This window comes from Thermobia domestica, chromosome 6 (assembly GCF_964235325.1).
Source record: "Thermobia domestica chromosome 6, izTheDome1.hap1.1, whole genome shotgun sequence".
NCBI classification, from domain to species: Eukaryota; Metazoa; Arthropoda; class Insecta; order Zygentoma; family Lepismatidae; genus Thermobia; species Thermobia domestica.
The window spans coordinates 60,936,108-60,959,444 of NC_137459.1; positions in this window are offsets into that span (position 1 = coordinate 60,936,108).

Sequence of the window (23,337 nt, forward strand, 5' to 3'; positions counted from 1 at the left end):
TTTCAGCACACGTAGCTCCAGTTGTGTACAACACTGTACCACTACACTTCAGTGTTTTGTTCAGTGTCAATAATGCATTTTAAATCTGTGCACTCATTTATGTGGTGCTATTACAAAGAAAATATTTTTATGCAGAATTGGTAACACTGCTTCACGTATGTCAACAGTGTTTATGGTTTTCGATAAGGGAATTTTTTCTCATTATACTGTGCAACTTTTGTTTTGATTGCTTTAACGGTTTTCAAGATACTTACTTTAAACGTACACAATTTCATTATATATATATATATATATATATATATATATATATATATATATATATATATATATATATATATATATATTCATATTGAAACTCAGTAGCTCCTATCCTTCTGGTCCATAGCACCATAAACTTCGCTCATTTTCATTTCTCATGATGCTCTATCAGATGTGCGATGTGGCAATCAGAGTTTAGCGACAACTTGTGGGACCCTCAAGTGTAAGCTGTTTATTTCTCCACGATCTATCAAAGAAGGTATCATAGGTATCACTCGACCTATATTCCCATTTGAAATTTTCAAGTTGGTCCCGGAGCCCCTTGATGGGGGCCCTGGGAACACAGAGACAACACCATTCCGCGTTGCCCATGGCGTTTTTATTTTTTTTAATTTTTTTTTTTCATAATTTTCTACTCAACCGTTTCTGATTTATAAGTACAGGAAATTTTATCCGATACAGGACTATTTTTGGGGGCCATCTTGAAAACGAAACGGTGCCCTATATCAAAAATTGTTCAATTTTCCAAGCTCTTTGAAACGAGGTATCATTCGACCTATGTTCTAATTTGAAAATTTCACGTACACCCCCTCCCTCAAAATGGGGGACTGGGGAAACCTTGTTTGACTCATTTTTAGGCCCCTCTGTATTGCATATTGGCTCTTAACATTTTTCTTATTTCATGTATAGTTCGCGAGATATTGGCTTGTAACACTTATTTGGCTTACCCTATATATATATATATATATATATATATATATATATATATATTCTATAAATTACAATCTTACAAATCAATGTACATATCACGTTTAATCTTTCACATAACGGGCTTGGTCTATCTAGTATTGACACCAGTCAAATTTGTGCAATAGAAACGTTTAATTCCATTATTATTCTATGTTCGTTTAATACATTTATATATATAAGTAAGTGCAAACTTCTAGATGAACTGTGAATAGAAACACCTCTATTTTTTATTTTATTTTATTTTTTGTACCGTCTAATATTAATAAATCGCACATAACTTTTGGCCATCAAGTTGTTCTACTGGCAAGTGTGTTGACTTTAAGTGGAAACTTTCGGAATTAATTTTTGACTACACTGTCTGAAAATTTACCGAGAGGATTCGTGATACTTAGGTTCCAAGTTAAAATTACACGATGAGACGCGCAGATTTAGAGGTTTTCAAAGCGTTTTTTTCTTATTTCCACTAAGCAAATGCTGGATCGATCCCAGGTTCGATTCCCAATGGGGACACTCGGTAAAAATATGTAACAGCTTTTTCAGGCCAGCAGCCCTGAGTGTGGTTTTTCCTGAGTTTTCTTAATTCGCACCGGGCAAATACCGGGATGGTTCCCAATCTCACTATAGTCCCAGGTCTCTTCCTTCCTTCTCCCATTTCTTTATTCCTCCCCAATTGCCCGGGTAGTGCAATCTCCTTGGGACGTCATCCCTCATACGTGACGGACTAACACGGCCATAGATGTACAACGCCCAGAAATCTAGCTATTAATCTTACTTTTGGAATTGGGATTACACTAACCACCTACGTTTCAAATTTCTTTCAATATTTAATTCTGAACGTTCCGATAATAAACTGTTTTTATTACATAAATTTTGGATATTTTCTTCTTCTACCACTACTACTACCACCACCATTATTACTACTTCTGCTGCTACTACTACTACTACTACTACTAAATAATAATAATAATAATAATAATAATAATAATAATAATAATAATAATAATAATAATAATAAATAGTAATAAAAACAGTAATAACAAAAACAAGAATAATAACATGTAGTTCATATCTTTTTTCAAGTGGCAATGCAGTGCAGAATTCAAGTTTAATGTCAAATTAAGAGTTTAGACTTTCATGTAGCGTATTTATAAAATAGTGTTTCATAATTAAAAAAAAAGTAGTGAATAATATATCCAAGAGTGCCAAAACAATAAAAGGTGGGCCTATTATCGGTCAAAAAATAATGAAAAATAATAATAAACAATTCAGTTAGTGTCGGTACCATGCAAGTACCCTGCAATCGAATACTTGCTTCAATATATACGACACTATCAACATTATACAATGTTGCACATGTGAAAATAACGCGAACTGTTTACATTCGAATGAAGGAAAATACCTGTAAACAAACATACATTACAAATATAATTTTAAATGCAAATCGCACCATCAAAAAGTTGTTCACTCTACAAACCATATGTTTCGATTTTACTTTCTATTGCCTAACTGGGATTGAAATATTTTTTTCCTCAAACTAAAGGTTATCTATAATTGTGTAAGAGTTAACGGAAACGCTCGAAGAAAAAAAATGCTATTGGGCGAAATTAATTACAACTAGTTAGAAAGTATTACTAAGCAGCAAAAAAAAAAAAAAAAAAAAAATACATTTCTAATGCCCAAATACATCAATAATAGTTAACTTTGAGTTTATTAATATGGAAAACAATATGAAATACTTTCCCGTTTAAAATGATCAATAATGCCTCACATAAGCTTCTAAGAATTTCTAAGGTTCGTTCTATATTTCTATATGATTTCCTGCGAAATGATTTACAATTGTAAGCTTAAAAGAAACTTCAATGAGAAAGCTATTTAGAAGTTGTAAATATTTTAAATATTTTCTGCTTCCAGCTATATATATGAGTGTTTAAGTAGTTGCGACTATAGCTATATGAAACACTTGCTTACTTGGAAAGGGAGACAGAGAGCGTATGTGTAAATTATATTCATTTTTCTTATCAAATATTTTCTTTTCTCCAAACTTTTATGATCAAACTAAACACTTGCGCGCGATTATGTAAAAGGCCCTTGTGAAATATAATTTCAAATTTTACTAGTGTTAAAAGTCCGAGGTTACTATTTTTTTAAAAAAAAAGAAAAAATAATATTTATGATAAATTGTTGAAATATTTTCCTAATGCGTTAAACAAGGAAAATACTGTAAAATGTGTCTGAGTGTTGACATTGGCTTTTTTTTTTTTTTTTTTTTGCACAGACTTTGAAACAACATGGGGCCGAGACAATTATAACTTACAAACACCATTTAACTACTGCGGTATTTAGAATATTAGTACGACTTTCTCTTAAGGTAGCTGGGATTATTTTTTTCTTAGAAAATGCATAAGCCAATACACCTATTTCATAATTTCTGAAAGTAGACACGATAACATATCAAAGATTCTAAAAGTGTGTTATATTCTAGAACAATCACCTTCTTCTGAGCTTATTAAAATATATATTCCTTTTCTTTTATTTTAAATCTGCTGTCCCATAATTTTCCTTTCCCCGAAAATCTTTAATTTCATTATTTCTTTTAAAGATAACGGGTAATAGTTGCACAGATTTGCGCTCAAATTATAACATGTAACTTTGGTCCCATTATCTCGCATCTTCATTGATAGAGAACACAATAAACCAGCACTGTTGAGTCTGTGTAGATTTTGAAATACAAGTTCGAATGCAGAAAAATTTAATGGCAGCCACAATTTAAAAATAATACTAATTCGTCTTCTTATTTATTTATTTATTGCACGATTATTTGCGACTAATAACGCAGCGTGAACGCGCAGAAGTGTAAAATGAGAACATTTTTCGTTCTTCATATATATCAGCTATGCATTAAAATAATTGCCAATGTAAATACACAATTTCACGATTAGTAAGTTTTCAGTAGTTCGAATATTCAACGTTAATACTTACCCTCAGCAGAATCTTCAAAATAAAAGCTTTATCCTGTTGTTATGCTAACCGCAAAACTTCAAAGTAAAATGAGTTGCGGTGTAAGCAGGAGAAGCGCGTTAAAGAAATATCCCCGATTCAGCGCCAGGTAAGTAATTCGCTACCGTTTCGTAGGAGAGACGAGACTAAATCGCCAGTTGTGGTTCTACGATGCGCACGGGATACTCAGTCCTTGCAATGAATCCTGGATTCTGGTTCGCGGCGCAGTAAGGCTGGATACTGGAATTGTTCTTTACGCTCTCGGCGAGAAGCTAATGTTCGGGAATTTCCGACATATTTCGTTTAGAGTCGTGAAAATCACAATCTCACTCTTTTCGTAACTTTTAGAACCGGCGCAAAACTAATGAATGAGATAGAGCACGCTGGAATTCTAGTTTTGCAAAGCGATATATAAAAGTTTTAGGAGTTTTATCAGCTACATTTAATCTCTGCAAAATGGATCTTTGCAAACTTCTAAGCGATAAGTCAAGTTCTAATGAAATTTTCAGACGATATGTCAGCGCGATTTATGTATACAACTGTGTATACAAGATATATATTTTTCACATAGTTCATGTTGCACATAGTCTTATAATGTACAATATTGTTCAAGAAACTTGGTCACCCTCTTTCCAATAGATTGCAATATTCTGGTAACAAATGTCAAATATGTATTTGTGGTGAAATGCTACCGCTGAACGATATGTCATGTGATCCCTTTCCTATTAAAAGATTTGAACCTCAATCCAGGATTACGAACTTTAAGATAGTCGCCATGATAGTACTATGCAGAAGTAGATTTGTTTGTATTTCCATTACTCCATTTGTATATACAGCGTACCTTTTTCTCAGACTATACACTGTAAATACATAGACTCACTAAATTAAATGCAACTAATTTTAGCAATATTCGTCCATAAAGTCACAAGGAAACTGTCTTTAAGTTTTAAATATTTTAGGTGAGGCTTATGCCAGTGGTAAAACTGGTCACATTTCTTTTTTAATACTAATTTGAGGACCCGGAACTCGACGAAACCACTTTTGAATATATCCGTGCATGAGGCTACGAGAAAAAAAAATGAGCTTAAATTAAAAAACTGAGTTTTTGCAAAGTACCACAAATGCCAATAGTGTAAAAATGCCGACATTTGGGTACATATATGTTTACGCTTTTTATATATTTTCAAGATGGTGAATGCAATATAGCTATTAATGAGTACTAGTGATGTGAGGTGGAAAATTTTCCATTTCGGAAAATTTTCCGTTACATTTTTCCGGAAAATTTTCCGTTCTAAAAAAAAAAATCAGTAATCAAGTAACAATTTCTCAGTAATCATAGAATTGATTGAATTCATGTACAGAAATGTTCAAACGTTAAATATCGTTTAAATAATCTGAAAATTTTCATGGTTCAGACAATTTTCAGTACTATGTAGGAACAAGCGAACCAATTTTTCATGAATCAAAATATTTTCTGTCTTCTATGGAAAAATTGAAGATCTAATTATGAGTCGGAAAATTTCGTCATTTTGAAGCAAAAAGTAAAAACAACTTTTTGTGAATCGGAAAGTTTCATTGCTCTGTAGAAACAAGTGAAAGGAATATTGAGAGATCGGAAAATTTTCATTACGATGTAGAAACAAGTGAAAAAAAAAAAAAAACTTTTCATAAGCCAGACAATTTGGGATATTATATATAGTGATGTTAGGTGGAAATTTTTCCACTATATTTAACTAAACATTGAGCTACAAAATTGAATTTCTGTAGGTGAAATTAAGTCAGCAACAAATTATTATTTTCCAATTAGCTCTCGGGAACCGATTTTTTTTTTTTTTTAATATTTCAAGTTGGTAAGTAAAAAATTCCACAGTGTTTCTCTCTCTCTCCCTCTCCCTCTGCGAGCTCCTTCGTTGCTAAGCGGTTAGCATATACGTCTTTGGTATGGGAGAATTGCTTCGATTCCCGGCGGGAGCTCATGTAGTTCGGTTTCCACGTTAGTCAGTTGGTCCCGTCTCATATAGCCTCGCTGCTCAAAGGGACGTTGAACTCAAAGTCAACTCAATTCAACTCTCTCTCTCTCTCTCTCTCTCTGTCTGTGTGTGTGCGTATTTGTGTGTGTGTGTGTCTGTGTGTGTGTAAAGTGTGAGAACATATATCGAGTTTGTAGAGTACAAATATCCCATTCTATTCTTTAACATTTAAATTTATTAAAAGTGATGAATATTTTCCGATTAATAAAACATACTTCACTTATCCGTACATCGTTGGTTAGTCGTAAAATTTATTGGTAATCAATATTGTCTTAAAGGTTTCACGAAGTGAAAATCTAACGATTCTTCAATTCTTCAAAAATGTCTCAAAAACTTCAATGCGTTCTTCCCTCAGAAGTCACCTTTGATCTCACAAAATTATATTTCATCAGCTTAATACGCGTAAGACGAAGTTTTCTCATAACTTTACTACTTTTCTAGATTTACATATTGCAACATTTATAAATAGGTAGGGATAATATAAAGTGCCTACTGTAATTTTTTTACTATCCAAAATTCGAGTTGAAGTAACTCACGAAAACGAATACTGACCATTTTCTGAAAATAAACATTTATTTATTCATATATTCATTCAGAAGGTTAAGTGAAATATAACTAATAAGGGAGCTGATTTGTGTAGTTGTTCTTCCAATAAAATAATAAAAAGAAACGTAGAAAGCTGCACTATAAGCGCTGCGTTCTAAAAGCATCAATAATTTCATTTTAATTTACGAAATTAAAAAAAAAAAATATATATTTCTATTTTATATATGTATGTAGGCCCTACTTGTTCTATCGAATCATCATTATTTCCAATACATTTCTATACATAATAATGGTAGTTTTACATACAAATATCTGCTCTAAGATGTTAATTATACAAAATTACATAATTGAAATTATGATTCACGAGTATTAAACGCAATAAAATCAAAGCATTTATTATTTTCTGTTACAAAAATAATCTTCACATGGAACTTTTAAGTAGTTATTTCATTACATAGAGAGGCCTATACGCGAAAAAATATTGGAATTTTCAGTTTTTCAAATAATTGATAAATTCACAAAGATTTGTTTTCGATTTCTTGTTAAATTTTAAAAATTGGAATAGGATATTTGTCCTCTATGAACTCGATGTATGTTCCCTGCACTTCACCCACACACACAAACACCCCCCCCCCACACACACACACAGAGAGATAGAGAGAGAGACAGAGAGAGAGAGACAGAGAGAGAGAGAGAGAGAGAGAGAGTTAAACACTGTCTAAATTTTTACTTACCAACTTGAAATATTAGAAAATTTTTGTGGTTCCCGAAAGCTAATTGGAAAATTATAATTTGTTGCTGTCTAATTTTTCATTACAGGAATTGAATTTTATATTTCAATGTGCAGTTAAATATAGTGGAAATTTTCCCACCTAACATCACTATACATAATATTTAAAACTGTTCGGCCTATGAAAGTTTTCCACTTGTTTCTACATCGTAATGAAAATTGTCTAATCCATGAAAATTCCTTTCACTTGTTTCTACAGAGCAATAAAACTTTCCGATTCACAAAAAGTTGTTTCACTTTTTGCTTCGAAATGATGAAAGTTTTTCGACTCAATTTTCGATAGAAGACGGAAAATATTTTGATTCATGAAAAATTGTTTCAGTGGTTCCTACATAGTACTGAAAATTGTTTGAGCCATGAATTTTTTCAGATTCTTTAAACGATCTTTCACTTTTTAACAATTTGTTTAGAACGGAAAATTTTCCGGAAAAATATAGAAGAAAAGTTTCCACCTCATATCACGACTAAACAACGATGTAGGAATAAGTGAAGTATGCTTTTATGAATCGGAAAATATTCCGTTCCAAACTTTTCCGGAAAATTTTCATCACTGATGATTACATTCGTTCATGAGGTCACATGAAAAGATTTTAAAGTTGGGATCTGCCAAGTACCACTTACACTAATAGTAAAAGAGCTCATTTAGGACTCATGCCACATTTAGACGCGGGCCGTCACTGGTCTTATTGCTAAATTAGTCTATAAAGACTAGTGTTTGCCAAAAGTCAATTAGAGTAGACTCACGAATGTGTAGTTTGTAACTATCTAGCCTCCGTACTATCTCGCCTCGTTGAAAAAGGAAGAAGAGAAAAGCAAAAAAAAGAGAGAGAGAGAGAGAGAAATAAACACGGCAATAAAATTGTTAATGTTTCTTAAACGGTCTACTATTAATGCTTTCGTGAAAACGAGACTGTGCTAAGAAGAAGCAGTCACCTACTTGAGGACACTTTCACAAATTAAAAAGTATAAGTTACAACTCTTTTTAGACCTATATTTTTCACATTTGTGTAATCATTCTTGACAAAGCAATGATTTGTTTAGTTTAAAATTGCACGCAAGTGTAGTGGGCATCATGTTTTCTCAACCTGGGCTGCCGAGTACGTACGACTTATGGTACTACGTCAGTGGAAAAGTTGAGAATTCCTGGCTTACATTATTTAATGTTTTCGGTAATTAAGTAAGACATTATTTATTGAATTTAACTTAAAAATGTAAGATGTTTTTATTTTTGTACTTCTTTTTCTTGTAGTATTTTTAAACAAGTATTTATAAAGTATTGGTCTACATTAAGATGTCAGAAATAACAATAAGTGGGATTTGATTTTTTTTTAAAAAAAAGCATGTTTCTAGTGACATGGGTGGGACAATAAGTGAGTAATTACAGAACTAAGGCTTATTTGACTTTTTTTTTTTTTTTGTTATACGGCCTGCCTTTCCATCGACCACTAAACGGTTTAGTCTGGCTCTCTCTATATATATACATTTACAAGACAAGTCGAGATGTTAAAAATTCGAGACGCAAGGATAACAAATTTGCCGAAAATCGAGACGAGACAAGAAAGATGCATTTAAAGATCAAAACGAGACGAGATATCAAAAAAAAAAAAAAAATACGAAGCGATGCGAGAAAACGTTATTGCTTGTCTCATATAGTCTCGTGTACAAAACTAATGGCAAATTAATGTTAAAACTTCAAGTGATTGATTTCTGTCACTTATAGTTTGAATAAGGGATTAGAATTGTACCCATTCTTAAAACATAAAATGGAGTATTTTAATATAAAAAAACAGCTTTTTCCTATTGTATTTAACGTACGCGCCTCACGAAAAGTTGTAGATCCACGTCTCATTTAGCCTCGCTGCTGATCGGGATACTAAAATTAAAAAAAACGAAATATTATAGTGTTTAATCTATGTACATTATTGAAACCGGAAGTCGTAGTGGATTTATGCTAAGGTACTTGCAGCAAATAAGACCCGGAGGGAAATAAGGCCCAGTGCAAAATTTCATATGTTAGAATCACTGTATTAGAAATCTGACAACATCACAAGTAGCGATTACTCACACAATGCCTGCTTGAGAGAGTTCGTCTTCTTGTGCATCTTTAGACGGAACACTGGCAGTATTGAAGCATCGAGAAATCAGTTTGTATGTGTTGATATAGCTTAGGGGAGCAAAGTAAGTTCATTTTTTTTTTCTGTGTACAATAAAGCTAACCCGAAATGCCTTGTATGTTTGCGAAAATCATAGTGTTTAGTATTTGGGATAGTAGTTATGTCGTTTTAGTTCGAAACATGTTTGTTGATAATGATTTATAAAATGACGAGTACATGCTCGTTAAATAAGGCCCATCAAAATCTACTGGCCCTCATTACAATACAAAACGTGTATGCATTGTTAAATACTTAGAAATTGGCAACTTGAATGTGTGTGGCCAATGCGAGCCTCTGTTTTTCGTTTTCGGGCCTAGTTGTTGACTATAGGGTTCGCAGGTTAGGGTTCTGCTTGCTGTCTTTCATAATGTAACTCTCTATTTTTAATGCACGTGAATGGCAAATACCACTTAGCACATATTCGTGCGGCTCTGAGCGTACGAGATATCGTTCATTATGCGACAAAGAATTGATCGTGGCATGCAAAGCTGTAAAGGGTGCGGTACACGACGAATGCATTGGCTTGGTTGACACCGATGATGAATTAATTTGCTAAAGTGTTATCAAATATAAACAATTGTTGAAACTTAGTGTGAAATCTGTTTCCAATGGTGGCTTGTTTATTATGTGTCCAAGCGTTCTTTAAAATTCAGTTAGTCGCTACGACATAAATAACGACTGCCTAACACAAGCGAGACTACCTCTATCCTTAATATTTTATATCCATATTGTTACTAAATATCGTTTTATAATTAGTCTGAAGTGCTGTAAAAATGTTAGGTGTTAATTGAAACAAAATTAAATCTTTAAGTGTTACGTCCCGCGGTTATGCCGGGTAGGCTAAAGGAGACGGTGATGATAAGAGATGAGTGGAATGGTGGAAAGAAGAAAGTTAGATGAAACGGGAGAACACCGAGAAAACCCACGAGCACGGTGTTAGTCCACCACAAAGTTCACACGTCGCGAGCTGGGATCTAACCAGAGACCCCAAGCACCGGAGGTGAACGCTCTACCACTGAGCTACCTAGGTGTTAATTGAGTTGCAGTGGTCTCTCAGGTCGTAAAGTTTTACTACTCAAATTTACTTACCGTACGGGTAATAATAGAATTTTGTATGTTTCCTTTCAATACGTTTTCCATACAGTTAGCTCAATGTTAAAGTTAAATTTGATATACCATAAGATATTGTAGATAAAAGATTAACAAATTAAATGCATATATCTTTTTCTATTACATCGTATGTATTTAAGTATTAAAGCATTTATACTTAGGTGGGCTTTGATTTGCAGCAAGTACCTTAATTGTGGTTTTAGTAGAGAGTTAAGAATGGGTATGGAATAAGTGCTTGAGACGGTTAATCGATCGAGAAAAAAATATTTATCATTTTCTGTTATCGCTTTTGCTCTAAAGTGATCAATGCCAACATCACAAATTGTTTATTTCTGCCTGTTTTCTCTTTGAATACAGTGCCGCAGGAGCGAACTCAATTCCTAACGTTTGATCCTCTATACAGGGCCGGCTTGTCCATATAGACAACCTATGCTGCTGCCTAGGGCGGAAACATTTAGGGGCGGAATGGTACGCTTTTTTAGTGCATTTTATCAACATTAGTCAAAACTTATGTGTGGCAGCGCCCTACATTTAGGAAGAGGAAGTTAATGAAAAATGGAATCACAGAAGATCGGTTACTGCTCATCCACATGGAGCGGGAGAACATCTATCTGGCCATAGTACGTTTCTGTGTTTGCACTGTTCCTTCTATGGTTAAAGAAGATCTGCATTATCTGAATATCCAGACTCCGGATGCTCGCGGAAATGTCACTGACCTAAAGTTTCTATATAAGGTAGTCAATGGAAGCTGAAGGTCTGAAGCCCTACTTCAAAAATTATCCCTTTACATTCCTACCCGTGTAGCATTAAATACCATGGGCGCCGAAGAAAATTTGCTAGGGGCTCATCTCCCTCTTTGTTATATTGTTTGGTATTTTTTTTAAATTGTATTTAGAAAATCTTAAGAAATTTAAGTTGTTTTTGTGAGCCATGGGGAGGGTGCACTCTGCCCCTATGTCAAATACCCATCTCTTCCACCTTTCGAACCCTAGACTGTCGATTATCCAAAAGTCCTTTTTCACAGAGCTCAAATTCATATAATCATATAACAACTGACGTGGATGTTTTCAAACTACTCATCTTTTGACAGAATAATTACAGAAATTCAAAATAATGAAAAATGAACTAAGAAACTTCATTTTTGCTTTGTCTTTTTACTATTATTTTCATTTTTTTTTCTATTGTTAATGCATATTTATTATGCTTTCCTGTGTAAATGGCACTCGTTATGCTGTATCTAAGTATCAGAGTATGTGTTGATATAAATAAGAAATAGACCTGACTGTCTTAGTGAAAGAGTTTGCAAGTAAGAAAACAAGAAAAGTACTTTTAAATTTATAAATTCTGTTGCTCAATTTATCTCAAACAGTGAGTGTGAGACTTAAGTAAATATTAAAATGTAGTATCCCAACATCACGAACTTTATGTTGTTTTTTTACAAATGTGCAAACAGAACTGATTTTTCAGTGATATTTGTTGAATGTAGATAAAGCTACTCAATGATATATATATATATATATATATATATATATATATATATATATATATATATATATATATATATATATATATATATATATATATATATATATATAAGTATAAAGCTTTTATTACTAGTTTAGATTAATTATTAACTAAAAAATTTTCAAAACACAAATTTGTTTATAGTATACCTCTTAACTTTTGATTTTCTTAAGAGGTAAAAAATAAATTTTTGGACACATTGCACGTTTTCCATGGAACCTTTTCAGAAAAAAAGAATACAACGATCTTTAGTTTCCTATTTACAATGGACATCAACATCGTTTACATTACAAAAATAAAACTTTAATTTCCTGTTGCCTTGTCGTTATATTAGTAAAATTTCATTTCAAATGCCACAGCAATTTTTTTAAAATAATTGGCTTATATATTACTTATTAATACTATAGAGAGATGCATTGGGAGTATGTTTTATTTTATTTAATGCTTAAACAAATGGTAACAATGTAATGGTGTGGTGAAAATGTCAGAGGGACAAGGATTCATTTTAGTTTGGGTTTGGGAAAGGATATTATGGGGCCCAGACATGTTTTTCGGCTAGGATATAAAACATTCTAGAGCCACCCCTGCCTCTATATCCCAGCCAAATTTGGTGATGATCCATCAAGTACTTCTTGACTTTTTTTTTTTTTTTTTGGTTGCAAGGACAGATGGATAAATAGAAAGGGTGAACCAAACCCGTTTAGAATAGTTTTGTTGATTAGAGTATTATTTTAGATTTAAAAATTCTCAAATTACTATAAAAATGTAATTAGAAATTTATCCAAGCATGGACACATTACACTGCCGTCAGGATCGTTAGTTCTTTCTTGCTAAAACTTCTGGTTCACTAAAAGAAAGAAAGAAAAAAAAACTTCTTTCATTTTAATCATGGTGCTTAGAAACCCTCTTCTACCAAATTCTGTATGGCATTTGGAACTGCTTCAACTTCAACTGAGGCAGTAAATGTCATTATTAACAGTGAGTTCTCCAAACACTGGCAATTTCCTTTACCTTTTACTAGCGTTTACCCAAGGCCCTCTGTATAGCTTACAATTTTGCTCAATGAAAGGCTCTAACTGTTTATATTTAATTTATTATTATTATTATTATTATTATTATTATTATTATTATTATTATTATTATTATTATTATAATTGTTGTTATGATTGAAGGACGTGATCCACAACAATCCCGCAGGTAGGGACATTATTTGCGTCAGGCAAGATAGGAATATCACACGTAGTAGCATCTGTTATCGCAATTGTTTACTATTAGGATGTAGCGAAACACACTGAAACGTTTCGTATTTATAATTTTGTAGTTTCAAGGCAGAAGTTGATATGTCACATTTTCCAGAAAATCACTTTTTTTTTTTTAAATTAGGGTTGCAACTCGACAACATATCCGGTCTTAGAAATGGCAAGTTGCAGCTAGAAAAGAGTTTGCATATATTACTTCCCAAATTCTATTTTTTTTTCTTCCTTTAAAATCTCTCCCATCTTTCCTCTAGTTGCTGCGTTTGCGCATATGATACACGGCAAAAGCTCCGGTGAAACCACGCTACTAGGTTCAGAACGGTCCTGTATTTCTGACCCAAGCGATGCTGTTCGTGGTGGCTATAATAAACATTCTTTCTCTTTCTCAATAGCCCTTTCAGCTGCTTCGGTTTCATTCGATTTTCGAAATACATACATACATATATATATATATATATATATATATATATATATATATATATATATATATATATATATATATATATATATATATATATATTCAGAGTGTAAGCTTTGTAACAGACGTTTCCACTGTAATATAGTATTTTCTCTCCATAGTTTGCCTGTATATATTTACTTACGTCGTCATTAGAATTTGAAAAGCGTCTTGTAAACTTTCAATTCCGTCAACCGTACTGGTCAATCGCTCTGACGTATTTTGTTGACCAATTATGCATCTGTTTCTATCGAGTGGCTCTTCCATGCGTTGACGACTAACTTAAACAGCTTGAGTAGTATTTGTTGCAGAAGTATCAACCATCCTTGCCTCTTTTCTGAAATAATACAAACATACTCTATTACTTAATTTTATATAGTTTTCGTGGTCTGTGAATACATATACTTTGTATGAATATAGTCGAAACTAACTTTGAGATTGTTTCATCAGATTCTACAACCCCAGAAACATAGGTTTATCCTTTTAAATCACTCAAAAAGTGACAGTGGTTCCCGAGATAATGTGGACAGTGTTATAGCAGCCGTTATATTGAAAAATGGCTGCCAAAAGATAACATACAGGATAGCATATGTCTACCTACGATTTTATTTCTATTTGGTCTCTGTTTAACTCATTCCAGTAATACAATTCTCCGGACCTAGAATTTTTTTACGGGAGTATAGACTGGGAACTGGATCATTATGTCTACATAAAATATGAAGTCCTAATAATTTTATTTCAACATGTTAGATTTCACAGCAATGCCCAAAATAATATGTGACATGTCACCAATTTTGAATCGAGTCATTTTCTAAAACTGTGACATATCAGCTTCTGCCTTGGGAGCACATAATTATTTTCATTGTACCCCTCGCCTTCCTACAACCAGCATTACATATGTCTTCAGTAGGGTTGTATAACACTGCAGGATAAATGACGCACTAACATGATCACCTTTTTACAATTGAGATAGAGTTGAGTTGAGTTGATTTTGAGTTTAACGCCCCTTTTCAGCAGCGAGGCTATATGAGACGTGGACCTACTGATTAACGTGGAATCCGAACCACATGAGCTCCCGCCGGGAATCGAACCCGGGTCTCCCGCGCCAAAGGCGCACAATTGGGATAGATAAATAATTCGATATGCTATCTGAGTCATACAGTAAAACCTCTTAAAGGAGTTAGTGAGAAAAAGAAGTAATTCTTGATCAAGGAAAAGGGGGACCTACTCAGACGTTAGACTAACAATCAAGAAATGAAACCAATCAGGATTTGAGGATCTGTCTATGGCCATGTTAGCAGGTCTTGTATGAGGGATGATGTCCCTCGGCAATTACACTATCAGAGGATAGAGAATCAGGGCAGGAAGGAAGCGGCTTGGGACCTATATGTTAGGAAGCATCGGGGTATCTGTCTGGTGTGAGTGAGGAAAACCCAAGAAAATCTCACTCAAAGTGGCTAGCTTCGAAAAGCTTTCACACTTTTTCGATCTAGTGTCCGACCGGGAATCGAACACAGAACCATTCGCACCAAAGACAAGAGTGTTAGCGACTACGCTACACGAGGCCACAATCGAGGATCAGAGTCTATCTGAACATCATTGCACATTTTTAAATTCCTTTGAGGTTTCCTCGCTCGTGTCCGTCTCGACTGTGCTAGTTATTAAAAACGAGTCCGTTAAAAAGTGGTCTAGAGCACAGACTTGGTGCGAGACCTGCCTAATTTAATCTCCAGCTAGAAGAGTTTATGAGTCAACATTATTTCCGTGGGTTTTCACGGTGTTCTCCCGTTTACTTCTACATTTTCATTTCACCAATTATTTCTTAAACATTTACTTTCACTAATTACCTGCCTTCTTTAGCCTAAATAATATATTTGTGGGACGTGAAACTATACATTACATTACATGCTACTCTCATCTAAGCTTTCAGATCATTTTGTTAGCAATGCTAGAACAATATGAAATAAATTGATACACTGCAGCGGCACAAAATATTAGTAAGGAATTTGTTGGTGGGTTGCACTACTATTGCAATCTCCATAACAAAGGCTAGTGCGCAAAATCTTAATGATATAATGAATATTTTCCTAAAACCGTGGCAACTGGTACATTGGAAGGCTTAAGTAGGACAAACGATTTCGCATGGTGTCTAGCGGCGAAAGTAATTTATAACTGATTGTGAAACTTTATGAAACATCCTCACGTTTTGAAAGTAAATAAACCATTTTAACTACTGTAGTATTAAAACGATAGAACTATTAATATCCTTGGAGGGAGTTGGTATTTCCTGTAGCTTGTTTTGATTGGTAGGTAGAATATTACGTCCTAATTAATTTGTTTATTTACCTTATGAACCTTAGTTCTTAAACATAAAACAATTATGAGCAAAAGAAAAAAATGAAAAAAATATTATCCGCATTAAACAAAATAAATAGATAAATATATGAATATATTTATACATGCATCTATGCATAGTGTTTGGTTTTCAAGATTTATCTCATGAAATGCAATATAATTCGCTTTAAATATCCGAAGTGAAATGTCAGTGGTTCGCCTTTGCCTGTAGTTATTTTCCACTAATAGACGAAAGGAAGTAGAATTTTCTACAATTGAATGCAGTTAATTAATTTCACGCGTTGATATATCATAACTACAATAGAGTTTAATTATTCAGATAATGTAGTATAGGATTGCAGAGGTTCGAAACATCACAACATTAATGAAGTTCAACATCTTATTGATTTAAGATCAATAAAACGTTATGAAAAAAATTGGATATAATTGTGTAATATAACTACAGATGGATTTCAAAATAATAGAAACGCTTAAAAAGGGTGCAATTTGCCATATAAATATGGCGTTGGACCATATTTTGACCTCAGAACAGCTCTGATGTAACGTGTAATGAGTCATTGAGTTAGCAAGCTGAACATTAGACCATTCGGCGTCCAGTGTTTTCCCCAGTTTCCTGAAGGAGAATGGAGGTGGCCATCTGATTTGGATTTTTGTCTCCTAAATGAACCACATATATGGGACCTACCGTAGCCGGGTCAAGACTTTATTTAGGAACTAGTACGTGTACTATCCAAATATCAATGTTTCAGAATCCTAATGTATTTCCGCAACATTTTTTATAGAGGTAGTTGGTGAGTACTTCAAATTATATGCCCGTAGCCAAACTGCTTCTATAAAACTTGAACACCTTAGGATTCTGAAACATGGATTGTTGGATAGCCCACATGTTAGTTCCTAAGTGAAGTCCTGACCCGACTACGGTAGATCCCATAGTTTTCGAGCTATGAACCTTGAAACTTTTATTTATTTATTTATTTTTCATGTTTATTGCAGCTTATAACTCCGAAAGAAGCATTTGTGCACCCAGGTCGGTCTATACTTTTCCTCTTATCTTGGTGTCAGGAATCGCCTCCTAAACGTTGTCGATGTTGTCTTGAAACATCCTATATTGAGATTCGTTGATTGAGTGGGTCAAGGGAGGTGTTCAACTTAATCCCTATATTCCTTGAAGCCTGCCGTAGTAGATTCAACTGTCTGAATTAACGCATTATCATCCTGGAATACTGCGTCGTTGCCCAGAAACAATACCTGAATCATATGATGCACACCGTGCTCTGAAATGACGACGTGATCACGGGCAGTGACGCGAGTAGTAATTATCAACGCACAACCCAATGTAAAGCAGAATATTGGAGTCCACATCATCACAGACAAGCCAGGAGCAACAGATAAAGTTAAGGGTAAATATTCTAAATAAGTAATGTTACTGAGGTGTAAATAAACTATTTTATATATGTTTATCTAAATAGTTATGCTATTTGGGGATACAATTGGGGACGGATGAAGTTGTCTCTTGATATGCTTTGGTTCTGCTTATATTACTAGTGTTAGATAATTTATCTTTCTGTGGCTACCACTTTAAGTCAGCTAACTTAGTGGGACACATTTGTTTTACTTCCATATGTTTTATTCCCTTATTCCGAAACAAATAACTAACACACACGTCTGATGCATAGTATTCTGGATTTGATTGCTAGTAGGAAATAACTGAAATTAGGAGTTACGCTGGTTTTAATTCCACCATAAACTGTAGACACATGTCTCATATAGTCTAAGTGTTAAAGATATTACTAAACTTCAAGAAGCAACAAAACATCATATAATAATAATAATAATAATAATAATAATAATAATAATAATAATAATAATAATAATAATAATAATAATAATAATAAACAGTTTAACTTTCTTGGTAATACTATATTGTGTCTTTGTGGCAATTAAAAGCTTGAATAGAAGTTTTCATGGTTACAAGCTGATTACTACATAATAGTAACATGTCAAAGAGCTTCTTAGTTTCCCACTGTCCTGTACTTATCTCAAGACGTTCAAGCTTGCAAGCTTTGAGAATATGAATATATCCATGGTCTTTATCTTGGATTCGTATGGTATTGTGTTCCTTTCATAGGATAATAGTTGGATGTCTGAAAGTAGTCATGTGAATATCACGCATTTAACCGACAAATATATCAGTGAAAATTTTACTTCCGGGACAAAAGCACATAACTGAACTTCCACAAGACGTCCACTGAGAGAAATCAGACGTCCCACGGACCCTTAACGCTGAACAAGTGACTAGCTCGCACACCTTTGCTACACTAAGTCCCGAGTTCGATTTCCTGTAAAAGAGGCTTGAAATTTGAACGTATCACGGTGGATCAGATTCTATCTTAAACTGATGATTATGTCTCATATAGTTTCGGTTATGAAAGGAGACATTATTTAATTCAAACCAATCAATTTACACTGTTACTATTATTATTAAAGAAAATAAAATTAACATATTAGTTCAACATTCCACTCTTATGCACTGATGCAAAGATAGACGGTGATGATGATAATGGCTGAGATTATGGAATGAAAGAGGTGAGAAGAAACGGAATAATCCCGAGAAAACCCATACATATGGAGTTTGTCAACCACAAAGCCCAGTTGGTACGAGCTAGGATGGAACCAGGGGTACACTGAGAAAAATCCGTTCTCCGGACAGCGGTATATTGTACAAATATACGGTATCCTCTTGCTTACTATAGAAATCAATACGGAGCATACGTTATCCGTATGATACATAGGCACTGCCGTTTGATGTTACATCATGCCGTTGCAGGATGTATGACATTTAACAGTTTTCCGTATATCACATGTATATACTTATGTTACCTTCGTCAGCTATATGCTATATACGTCCATTTGTATGTGAGATCCTGACCGCCTACATTGTTTCATACAGAAAGTACGTATAGATGGAACACTTATACAGAAAGTATTATAAAACATGCGTTTTCAGTTATACGTCTGGTGTACGTTAAGTCCAAAAACTACAGGAATTACGCATGTAACCTATCTTTTTAAGTATGCCACCTACAATTTTTTTTCTCAGTGTACCCGCATCAGTGGTGAGCACTCTACCACTGAGCCATCGCAGCCCCATAAAGTATACAGGGATGGAAGACCATTATATACCGAATACACATTAATACCCAAGTACTAAACAATATTCTGCTTAGTAATTGAGTATCCTATTGAAATAGTGACTATATAAATTGTTTTTACGGAAACAATTTAGAAATTACAAGTTTCGCTTAGAATAAACATGTCAATGCCCATTTAAATAAATAAGTTGACAAACTAGTTGGCATGGAATTAAACACCAAAGGAAAACACACTCTAAGATAAGATATGTAATTACCTGACTTCCATATTGATGTCAGACCGTGCTAGAGGGAGCAATGGGACGGGCGCCTCCAGTGATAGCCCATACCGTAAACGTCGCCAACAACTAGTGGCCCACTTGCTGGTAAATGTCGATCGTCGATTTAGCGATGCGTCGAAGGATTGTCGATAGTGTGTCAGTGGCGGCAGGGTTTCGTCGAGTCAAAACAGATATCTAGAGTCGGGATGTTAAGGTTACCACCACGTAGTAGCGAGAACTTCATTTTGGTCCGCCCTCCTTCGATTCGTAGCGAAGAATCCCGAAGGGACAAACACGAATTATCGCCAGTCATGTGCATGTGGTTATTATTATTATGTACTATTTTTTCCCTAGGGAATCATTCCTAAAGTGAGCTCCAGGGGTCAAGATTTACCCCTGCCTCTACATCATGAAGTGAAAAGTCTTGAGATGAGTGCGTGTCATTGTATGAATTTAGGTGGCAACTCTCGCTGATCATTTGAAAGTGAATATGGGAGAACCATGAAACAAAATAAATAGACGCGCGTCGTTTTGTTTTAAAATTGCATGACGAAAGCACTTTTGTTGATCCCAAACGTATATCGTTGAATATACACTGTTAAAGGGGTACTCTTATTTGCGAAATTAAGAAAGACCTCAACGATTTATCTCACTACAAGGAAGGTCTTTTTGCATTGCCTCCATGGCGAAGTCATAAGAACATTCCCCTAGTGATCACAAGGTTGGTGGTTTGCGCTCAACCCGGAATACTTTAATTTTATTTTTTTGTGTTTTTGTTTTTTAGACTCATCTTAATGTAAACAAATCACACATATAGGCGATTTAACATATTTTGGGATATAATTTTGTGGTTGATTGGCGTTTTGTTGTGTCTGCTGTTGGTGGTATAATTTTCTAAACGGAAGTGGGATCACCGTGGATTGTCGCTGCGGGGCTGACAATTTTGTCGAAATGTCGCTAGTTGCACATCGGTGGTCCACCGACTGTTACGGCATTGGAAATGTCCCTCCGACGGGTCCCCAGAGATGTTTTATTCTAATGTAGGCCAAGGAACATTTAAAACATATTATTTTTGTATTCAAACATATAGTTGCTACCCCCTTTCCCCCAGAAAAAACATATATAATCCTCAAGAAATTACAGCGTAGTCATCAACTGATGTTTATTGTTTCGAATTGAGTTGAGTTGATTTTGAGTTTAACGTCCCTTTCAACGGCGAGGCTATATGAGAAGTGGACCTACTGATTAACGTGGAATCCGAACCACATGAGTTCCCGCCGGGAATCGAACCCGGGTCTCGCACATCAAAAGAGCGTACGCTAACCGATTAGCCACGAAGGGACTACTTATTGTTTCGAAATAAAGCTCCAAAACGATATTAATATTACATGCATTTAATTACTCAAACGTCCATACTGTGCTTAGATACATGTATTTATTTATACGTAATACGCGTAGATTTACAAGGAAACTCATTTTGAAGTCAACTCTACTATGCGCATCAACAAATTACCTAATATGCATATCAATATACTGTAGGGAAATTTGGGGAATTGAAAGATTAAGGAAGATGTTACAGAGGTAATTAATCTGTAATAAAACTGAAATAATACTATGAAATTCAAAAGAGTGTAAGAGAATACCAGTGTCTAAAAAAATAAATAAATACCTTTATTATATTATGCTTTTAACATCAGCATACAATCTAAAGTGAGGTATGTTTCTATTGTCTTTGAATATTAAATATATCTATTTTATGTAGACACAGAAGATAATTAAGTTCTACATCAAATTATACAGGGCGTCCAATATACAATGCAACCCGGAGTTTGGGATAGTAGAACTTTTGAACCTGAAGGGATACACAATAATGGTTATACAAAAATGAAGCTCTGTTCATACACATCTTTCTAAAGTAGAAAGGAACGATTGAAGTACACTAGGAACAACACAGTGTTTCCAGAAGTAACCAAAGGTGTAAGTCATTTTTCTTTTCTTTTCTTTCTTTCTTTCTTTCTTTTTTATTTATTTTTTTATTTTATTTTTTTTTTGCAAAACATGTAAATTGATTCATAACTCATACGTATGGATGTTCTGTCGTTAATTTCCAGTTAGTTTAGTTGGAGTAGCTTGTAATTTATGGAGCAGAAAAACGAATTTTTCACTTCCACCTATAACTAATTTGATGAGGCCTCTGTAGGGGGGAACTAGGGAAATCGTAGTTTCCATAAATTAACACTCTGAATTGGCAACGTTGCTTGTGTTTCAGTGCATCAAAAGGTGTGTTAAGGATCTGTCTACATTATGCAATTCATGAAAACAACGAAAAAGAAACTTTGAAATTATCATGATAAAACTTTTACCTACATGCACCCGGCAACACTGTTACTATCACGAAACGCGTTATCAGCTCTACAGCGACGCTGGAAATACCCCCTGTTTTGATTCAAACACTGGTTCACACGTTTAGCCATGTTAGCAGACACTTTACGAAGAGTACCAGTGTTAATGTTCTAAATGGCATTGTTAATGTTTGTTTCCAAATCTTGTATAGTTCGAGAATATGTTCTTGTATACCTCTTGCTTTAAGTAGCCCCATAGAAATGGATAGCAGTGTTACCAGGTGCATACAAGAAGTTTTATCATGGTATTTTTAAGATACTTTTCCGTTGTTTTCATGAATTGCATAATGTAGACAGATAATTAAAACACCTATTGATGCACTGAAATACGAGCAATGCTGCCAATTCAGAGTGTTAAGTTATGAAAACTACGTTTTCCCTAGTTCCCCCTTACTGAGGTCTCATCCGATTGACTGTGCCCAGACACGAGCAGAGCAAAAATAAACGGATAAACTTGCTCCTATTGTGAAATTCGGGATGCATTCATCCATAATTGTATGCAGTATTTTGTTGTTGGAAGCTTTGTGACTGTTGACGAAATGCTGGTACCATTTCGGGGACGATGCACTTTTAAAATGTACATGCCAAAAAAAACCTAATCCTTAAAGAAATCTGATCCTGACCTCTACAACACGATCCGGAACAAAGTTCCTATCGGTGCCTTCGGGGCACAAGCTGAAATCACTCATCTGAACCTTCGACACGCAAGCAGCCCCCTTCACCTCAAGCCGTCTCAACTTTCTGTTGTCATCCGCGGAGTCGACCCGTCTTACACGGACGAGGAAGTTCACGATGAACGTTTTCACAATTTCCAAAGTACTTAGAATCCGCAATGACCGTGGGCCAACCTTCATGGTTGGCATTCTTACTCCCCATCAAGAGACAATAGACGACCTACTTAGGGCTTGCATATGCAACCGGAAACATAGAGTCGAACCATCACGTTCAGTGGCACCATTATCAGTACGTTGGGAACGTTGTCAGGCATATAACGCCCATCATACAGTTGAATGTAAGAATGACTTTAAATGTGGCTACTGTGCAGGACCACATTATATACATCAATCTAATAATTTGCATCAGCCAGCTAAATGCTCTACATGTCCTGACAACCACCTGACATATAGTTACAAATGTAAAGCAAAACCGGAACCAACGCTACAACATCCTGAACTGGTCGTACCAATACGTGCAACATCCATTGCTACCACCACCCCGCCTACAGTGGATAGTCCGGTTATAGTAAATCAACTGCTCACCTTTCTAACCCTTGCAGTACAGAATATCCACCCTTTCA